Source organism: Mustela nigripes, chromosome X (assembly GCF_022355385.1).
Source record: "Mustela nigripes isolate SB6536 chromosome X, MUSNIG.SB6536, whole genome shotgun sequence".
In the NCBI taxonomy this organism is placed as follows: Eukaryota; Metazoa; Chordata; class Mammalia; order Carnivora; family Mustelidae; genus Mustela; species Mustela nigripes.
Genome location: NC_081575.1, coordinates 162,873 through 172,310, shown reverse-complemented (window position 1 = coordinate 172,310; position 9,438 = coordinate 162,873).

Sequence of the window (9,438 nt, the reverse complement as noted above, 5' to 3'; positions counted from 1 at the left end):
ATGTTTGAAGTTGAGTGATCAACTATCAATTCCAACAGAGTGGTCAAATGAGATATATAAAGTATCTGCTGGTTTGGCATTGTGGAGATTACTAGAAAATTTTGTGAAAGTGCATGTATCTTTCAAGCAGTGGTTCTTAACCATGACTGCACATCAGTATGATATGTGGAACTTTATCAAGCTACATATTCCTAAGTCTCACCTCCAGAGATCTCATTCAAAAGATCTTGGGTGAGACCAACAAATCTGTGTTTTCAAAAACTCCCACATGGTTCTTGAATATACCATGTTTCCCCTTACCTCTAGACCATTACAAACACTATTATCCTTTCTTGTAGTAATGGAAACTCCCAAATATGATCCAGACCTCCTAGATGAACTCTAGACCCAGATATCTAACAGTTTATCAGAAATCTCCACCCATCATCTTTCTTTATCCAATAAACTTGATATAGTAAGGTGGCCACTATTTGATGTATGGTAGTCATGGAAAGTCTTTCTCATTAGATGGCATTAGATAAGTCTCAAAAAAAAAAAGTGAGAGAAAAAGCCATTTAGCTATATGGGCACAGCATCTCCCACATGGAGGGTAGAGTAATGCAAATCCCAAAGCCAGAAAGTTCTTGGAATGTTCTAGGAAGAGCAAGAAGGTCAACATGCCTAGACTGAAAGAAATGACGGGATACTGGTAGCAAAGGAAACCGGAGAGGTAGGAGAGGGCTGGATCCAGAGGAGTTGAAATAATCTGACTTGTAATATTAAAAGGGTCACTCTGGCTGCCCTGTGGAGTACATATTCAGGATAGGGCCTTCGGGTGCAAGCTAAGAGGCTGTTGAAACAGTATAGACTAGAGAAGGGTAACAGTGGAAGTGATAAGATAAAATTGAACCTTAGAATTCTGGAATTCTGCTTGTATTTTCTTGCATGGGTGTACCTGCCTGGCTCAGTCTGCAGAGCATGTGACTCTTGATTTTGGGATTGTGAGTTTGAGCCCTGTGTTGGGGGTACACTTTGCGTTTAAAGTAGATCTCCCATTGAAATTCCCGTTTTATCTCAGGGTTTTTTTTTTTTTTCCATTTCAGTGATCACCTCTACTGTACACACACACACACACACACACACACACACACACACATATCTTCTTTGTCCATTCATCAGTCAACGGACATTTGGGCTCTTTCTTTAATTTGGCTATTGTTGATAATGCTGCTATAAACACCAGGGTGCATGTACCTCTTTGAATCTGTATTTTTGTGTCATTTGGGTAAATAACTGGTAGTGCAGTTGCTGGGCTGTAGGGCACTTCTACTTTTAACTTTTTGAGGAACCTCCATACTGTTTTCCAGAGTGGCTGTGCCAGTTTGCATTCCCATCAACAGTGCAAGAGGATTCCTTTTTCTCCACATCTTTGCCAACATCTGTTTCCTCTGTTACTGATTTGAGCTATTCTGACAGGTGTGAGATGATAACTGATAGTGGTTTTGATTTGTATTTCTCGATGATGAGTGATATTGAATATCTTTCCATGTGTCTGTGTTAGCCATCTGGATGTCTTCTTTGGAAAAAGGTATATTCATGTCTTCTAACCATTTTTTAACTGGATTAGTTATTTTTTTGGGTGTTGAATTGTGTAAGTTCTTTATATTTTGGATACCAACCCTTTATTACGTATGTCATTTACAAATATCTTCTCCCATTCTGTAGATTGCCTTTTACTTTTGTTGACTGTGTCCTTCACTGTGCAGAAGCTTTTTATCTTTTTTTAAAAAAGATTTTATTTATTTATTTGACAGAGATCACAAGTAGGCAGAGAAGCAGGCAGAGAGAGACGGGGGAAGCAGGCTCCCCGCTTCACATAGAGCCCGATGCGGGGCTCCATCCCAGGACCCAGGGACCATGACCTGAGTCAAAGGCAGAGGCCTTAACCCACTGAGCCACCCAGGCGCCCCCAGAAGATTTTTATCTTGATGAAGTCCCAATAGTTTATTTTTGCTTTCGTTTCACTTGCCTCAAAAGAAATATCTAGTAAGAAGTTGCTACAGCTGCTCTCAAAGATGTTGGCTGCCTTTGTTCTTCTCTAGGATTTTTACAGCTTCCTGTTTCGTGTTTAGACTTTCATCCACTTTTAGTTTATTTTTGTGTGTGGTATAAGAAAGTGGTCCAGTTTCACTCTTTTGCATGTGGCTGCCCAGTTTCTCCCACACCATTTGTTGAAGAGATTTTCTTTTTTCCATTGGACATTCTTTCCTGCTTTGTCGAAGATTAGTTGACCATAGAGTTGAGGCTCTCTATTCTGTTCCATTGATCTATGTATGTGTTTTTGTGCCAATACCATACTGTCTTGATCTCTACAGCTTTGTAATGTAACCTGAAGCCCAGAACTGTGATGCCCCCAGCTTCTCTTTTCATTCTCTTTTTCTTTGTCTATTCAGAGGTCAACAAAATGGAGCTGGTTCTTAGAAAAAATTAATAAAATTTATAAACTCTTAGCCAGGCTTATCAAAAGGAAAGGAGCTAGATAAATAAAATCACAAATGAGAGAAGAGAAAAAGTAACTAAAACCACAAAAATACAAATAATTATGAGAGAGTATTATGAAAAAATATATGCCAACAAACTGGACAACTTGGAAGAAATGGATAAATTCCTAGAAATATATTAACTAGAAAAACTGAAACAGGAAGAAATAGAAAACTTGAAAGACCAATCAATAACCAACAAAGAAACTGAATCCATAATATGTTAAGTGAAATAAGTCAGAGAAAGTCAATTATCACATGGTTTCTCTTATTTGTGGAACATAAGGAATAGCATGGAGTACGTTAGGAGAAGGAAGGGGAAAATGAAGGGGTAGAAATCAGAGTGAGAGATGAACCATGAGAGACTATGGACTCTGGGAAACAAATGGAGGGTTTTAGAGGGCAGGGGTTGGGGGGATGGGTGACCTGGTGGTGGGTATTAAGGAGGGCACATATTGCATGGAGCACTGGGTGTTATACACAAACAATGAATCATGGAACATTACAACAAAAACTAATGATGTACTATATGGTGACTAACATAACACAATAGTTAAAAAAAAGAAATTGAATCCATAATAAAAAATTTCCCAACAAAGAAAAGTCCAGGGCCAGATGGCTTCCCAGGGGAATTCTACCAGATATTTAAAGAGTTAGTACCTATTCTTAAAGAAATGAAATAATAGAAATGAAAGAAAAACTTTCAGACTCATTCTAGGAGGCCAGCATTACCTTGATTCTGAAACTAAACAAAGATTCCAATAATAGAAGAGAACTACAGTCCAATATCCCTGATGAACATGGATGCAAAAATTCTCAACAAAATACTAGCAAATTGAATACAACTGTATGTCAAAAGAATCATTCACCACGTTCAAGTGAGGTTTATTCCTGGGTTGAAAGGGTGGTTCAATATTCACAAATCAATCAACATGACATACCACATTAGCAAAATAAAGGATAAGAACCCTAACCCTTAATAGATGCAGAGAAAGCATTTGACAAAGTACAACATCCATTTTTTATTAAAAACCCACAACAAAGTAGAGGTAGAGGAAACATATATGAACATCATAAAGGCCATATATGAAAACCCCACAGCTAATAGCATCGTCAATGGGAAAAACTAAGAGCTTTTCCTCTACTGTCAGGAACAAGACAGGGATGTCCATTCTGACCACTGTTGTTTAACATAATACTAGAAGTCCAAGTCACAGCAATCAGACAACAAAAAGAAATAAGTCATTCAAATTGGAAAGAAAGAATTCAAACTTCCACTCTTTGCAGACAACATGATGCTCTATGTAGAAAACCCAAAAGACTCCTCCAAAAAACTGCCAAAACTGATGCACAAATTAGGAAAGCTGTAGGATACACAATTAATGTGCAGAAATCTGTTGCATTTCTATACACCAATCATGAAACAGCAGGAAGAGAAATCAAGGAATTGATCCAATTTACAATTGCACCCAAAACCATAGGATACCTAGGAATAAACCTAAAGAGCTGTACTCTGAAAACTATAGAACACTCATGAAAGAAACTGAAGATGACACAAAGAAATGGAAAAACATTCCATGCCCATGGGCTGGAAGAACAAATACTGTTAAAATGTTTATATTACCTCAAAGCAATCTACGCATTAAATGCAATACTTACTAAAATACCACCAACATTTTTCACAGAGGTGGTACAAAAAATCCTAAAATTAGTATCAAATTGATCTATATCTTCTTATAAAGTCAAAATCCATGTATAATTCTGCCTGGATTACCATTTATGTACTACATGGGGACCTCAAACCCAACATTCTCAAACCTAATTTTTTAATGTTCCTTCCATATTTCAGTATATGACATGATTAATAGCTCACATCTAATAAGTCACTTAATCTTGTTTATTCTGTAGTCTGCATATCATCCATTTTTTTTCATCCACACTTCCCCTACCTTGAGTCAGGCCACAATTATCTCTCATCTGATTTAGTGACAGGTTGTGTTGTAGTTTATACGTTTACATGTCCATTTATTCTATCAGACTATGAGTAATGAGAGGCTAAGATCACTCATTTACTCATTCAACCAGTATGTATTCATCTCTATATCTTTCACATCTAGTGTATTCCTTGACATTAAGTAGGTGCTCAGTATATGTTTGTTTACTGAATTACATTGAAACTTACTATGTTACAGATGAGAAAAAATGGGCCTATAGAAGAAAAATGACCTGCCAAAACTGCAAAGGCTAAGAAACTAAAATTTACATTTCCTTACTCTTAGTCAAGTTTTCTTTCCACAGAACAACTTTGTACCTACCTCCTACCCCTCTATGCTCTCCCACATTATTTTTTTTTGTCTCTAATTTTTCTATACCATTCTCTCATTATTGGTAATATTGCTCCTATATTTGTTTTCCAGCTTCAATGGGGAAAAATAATTATCACCATCCTTATAGGCTTTTCGGTTAAGAATCTGTATTTCCTTGGCATTGTTTACTTCTGGCATAAGTACTGCTGAATCAGGATGACCATAGGTCAGCTTTTCGTCTGGCATTTATAAAGAGTTCCTCTTGATTTCAATAGGGTATGGATAAAACTGGCCTTATGTAGGAACTTACAGGCTCTCAAATGGATTTAGCTGCAGTCTTGGAAAAACAGAATGAGGAGGGGCGCCTGGGTGGCTCAGTGGGTTAAGCCGCTGCCTTCGCTCAGGTCATGATCTCAGGGTCCTGGGATCGAGTCCCGCATTGGGCTTTCTGCTCAGCAGGGAGCCTGCTTCCCTCTCTCTCTCTCTGCCTGCCTCTCGGTCTGCTTGTGATCTCTCTCTGTCAAATAAATAAATAAAATCTTTAAAACAAACAAACAAACAAAAAAAACAGAATGAGGAAAGACTTTCAGAATTTGTGTAGAATACGTGTTTTATGTAGACAAACTAAGAGAGTATGGGTTATAATTGTAAGTGAGAGAAATTGATATTTTATTGGATTTATGGATGAAGATTCTGATAACGATTATTTTAGACACTGTATTTGACCATCATACAAAATTGTTTCTTTATGTATAATCTATTTCTTCTTGCTACAATTTAGTAAAACCTAAGTAGGAAACCTAAATAAGCTCAGTACACTCTAGGAATATGAAGAAAACACGTGGGCCATGCCTTCTAGAGAAAATTTCTGCTCCCAATTTGTTCAGACTATGAGTATAGGGGACCCTCTTAAAATGGTTTATAAAACATATTGTTTTCACATCTTTGTATCTTCATTAGTTCTGTTATATCTGCTTGTAATTGTTTTCATTCGTCCTTTTATTTATCAAATATTTTCTGAGCACCTACTCTGTGCCAGGCATTATGCTAAATTTGGGAGATTCAGTGATGGTTCTTTTTGCACTTCATTCTCTCATCCCCTCTCTTACCTCTTGGTTTTTGCACATGGTATTCCCTCTGGATCTAATGCCCTTCCCATCCTTCAATTTTATATTTAAATATCACTTTTTCCAGGAAGCATTCAATAACACCCTCAATATTGGATTGGGTGTATTTCCTCTCTGCTCCCTTACATAACACTTATCCTTTATTATGCTTGTCTGTTTGCTACCTTTCCTACTAAATTATGAACCCCTTGAGACCGGGGATTCATTGACTAATTATATATTAATTAATAGCATATATAACCTAGTATCTATATTAATAACATAGAATTAACTTATTCTATATATTAATTTATTACTATATTATTATACTGTGAGCCTATATTAAGGCATCAATGAAAATAACTGAGAATATTCAAACTTCTCATCTCTTAGGATGATACCCATAAAAAATGGTAATTAGGTTAATGATCATTCATTCAACAGTGCCTTCTATGGGCCACTCACTAAGTTCTGATTATTCAACAACTAAATTTCTTACTCTTGTGCAGTTGACACTTAAGTGGGTAGGGAAAGATGTTTGTTCTGTGCCAGATACTGTTCTAAGCATTTCACATGTTTTAACCCATTATAATTCTCACAACAACCCTATGAGGTATATTTGTAAGTTGTACTGATTTTACAAATAAGAAAACAAGGCCCAAAGAGATTAAGTAACTTGGCCAAGGATATATAGCTGGCAAGTGGCTGATCTGGAATTCAACTCAGGTTGACTCATTTCAGAGTTTACACTCTTAATCACTACACCAGAGAACCCTCTCATCTGTAAATCTCTTCAAGGATTTTTGCTCTAACTTTTCCAAATTACTTGATATCCCTGAATATTCCAGGTCATTATATACTGTCTAGGTATCTGTTCTTTTCTTTATCACCCTTAATTATAATTATCAACATAAATATTTTTATTTGTGCTTTAAGCTGTTGTGTTTCTGAAAGATTATTTGCAGTTTCATGATTTTTTAAAAGATATTGGGATAGTACAATTATATACAGAAATTGGTGTTGAGACATTACAAAATTCACTATGTGATATCTGACAACCTGATTTACAAACTGGTTAGAATCAGTGTATTTCAGGAAACATGCTTTCTTAGCTCTTTAGTTAATGGTGTGCTTTTCAGGAAACACATTTAGACATATTCATTGAATTGTCTAAAATTATACAACTAGTTAGTGAAAGTGTTGGCCTAGAAGCAAACACAGGTCCTCCTGTCTCCCAGTCCAATGCCTTTTTCTCTTTATAGATACCTTGTTGACATTAACTCAAATCCAGCTGAATTTGGACATACTCTTAGCACAGATCAACACACCTACGTCTAAAAGCCAGTAATTTCAAAAAATAAGTAACCTTGAAGAACACCAGATAAATCACTCTGCCCTCCAAATATCTTCCTTACTACTATGTTTGAGAAATCTCTAAGTTATAGTTTTATGATTAATTAAATACACTCTTCCATACTTACAACAACTGGTTGTCAAAATCATTTCCTTTTTTTTTTTTAAGATTTTATTTATTTGACAGATAGCGATCACAAGTAGGCAGAGAGGCAGGCAGAGAGAGAGAGAGAGGAGGAAGCGGGGCTCTCTGTTCAGCAGAGAGCCTGATGTGGGGTTCAATTCCAGAATCCTGGGATCATGACCTGAGCTGAAGGCAGAGGCTTTAACCCATTGAGCCACCCAGGTGCCCCAAATAATTTCTGATATGACAGCTAAGTCAAAAAGATTTTGAAAAAAAGGTTAAGTATTTAACAAAGTGTACTGAATAACCAGGACATAAATGAAAGTGTTATAGGAGTTGCAAATGTAGAAGTAAGTTAGGGTATTAGTAAAAACTATCAATCATAGAGCTTTAGAACAGAAAGGAGCCTTAGAGTCAGGGAAGTATTCGCAGAGGAATTAGGACCCTGATGTAGAAAATGAATAAATATATGCAATCATGTGAAGGATACATATGGAAAGCTGGATTGGCAGCCATGTGAGCTGGTATTTTAGAAGAGTGAAACATTCAATTTTTCTTATGTTCAAAGATATGTTGAGAAGTGATTGAATGTATAGAGTCAGAGAATAACTTGATTGACAAGCAAAGCAATTTAAACTTAATGCTGTAGGAATTAGAAATTAGTTTTTGAACAAAGGAATAAAGTATGAAAATAAGTCACATTTAAGAAAGATATATTTGTGGGGCGCCTGGGTGGCTTAGTGGGTTAAGCCGCTGCCTTCGGCTCAGGTCATGATCTCAGGGTCCTGGGATCGAGTCCCACATCGGGCTCTCTGCTCAGCAGGGAGCCTGCTTCCTCCTCTCTCTCTGCCTGCCTCTCTGCCTACTTGTGACCTCTCTCTGTCAAATAAATAAATAAAATCTTAAAAAAAATGCCAATGGCATTAAAAAAAAAAGGAAAGATATATTTGGGATATATCTGCTTAAATTTAAAACTGGAGCTTAAAGTAATAAAAGGATTTCAATCATTGAAATCATCTCCTGCCTTTCAAGTGGGCTTCATTAGGGTGAGAACAATTTCTTAATTTTCATATTCACTCTTCATTGAGCACTTACTATATGCCAGACACATGATAAACCTTTCAAATGCAAGACCTTATTCAGTTGATAGGAAATAGCACAATCCTGTGATGTGGGGACTATTGTGTTTCCATTTTATAGACGAATGGAGGAAACAGGTTCAGAGAGGTAAAGTGACATGCCCAAAGTCAGATAGCTCATAAATTTAGGAGCAAAAATTTGAACCCTGATCTGTTTGACCCAAATCTAGCTAGTACAGTAGTTGGCACATAGTTGATGTGCAATAAATACCTGTTGAAAAAATGGGTGAATGAATTTATCAGTGAATCTATCCTCTTCTGCTGATGAAACTACAGATTAATGTTTTTCATGATCCTGATACCCTCAAGTCAATATTAAGAGTAAAGAAAATGTGTGAACCATGAAAGAGAAAAATTTACATAGGCAAATCTCTTGGCTCTAGAAATTCTGAGTAGGACGAGATCTGGATTTGCTTAGAAATTATATGCACACACATACACACGCACACATATGTGTGCGTGTGTATGTGTGTGTGTATACAGTATACATACCTACATATCAATAAAAGAGTTTGGAGAACCTTTGACACACACATACACGTATGAGTATGTAGACCCACACAAGCATGTCTATTTTTAATCCCATGCTTTCGTCTGTTTTCTTAATCCTCCTGAGAGGGTGTAAATAACAGAATGTCAGAGCTAGAAGGGACCTTAGCAATTACCAGCAATTATCAGATCTTTTCATGTAAATGTAGAAATTGAGACACTAGAGGGAAAGTAAATTGCAAAGGTCACACAAGGAGTTAGAGTGAGATTAAGGATCTCAGGTTCATGACTCACACAGGTTTGTTTTATTCTGAACTGTCACCATTTACCATCTCAATTTTATAGATGGGGTAAGAAAGGCATTCTAAGAATGCTGATGATTGAGCTCCTGCTACTTGTCCA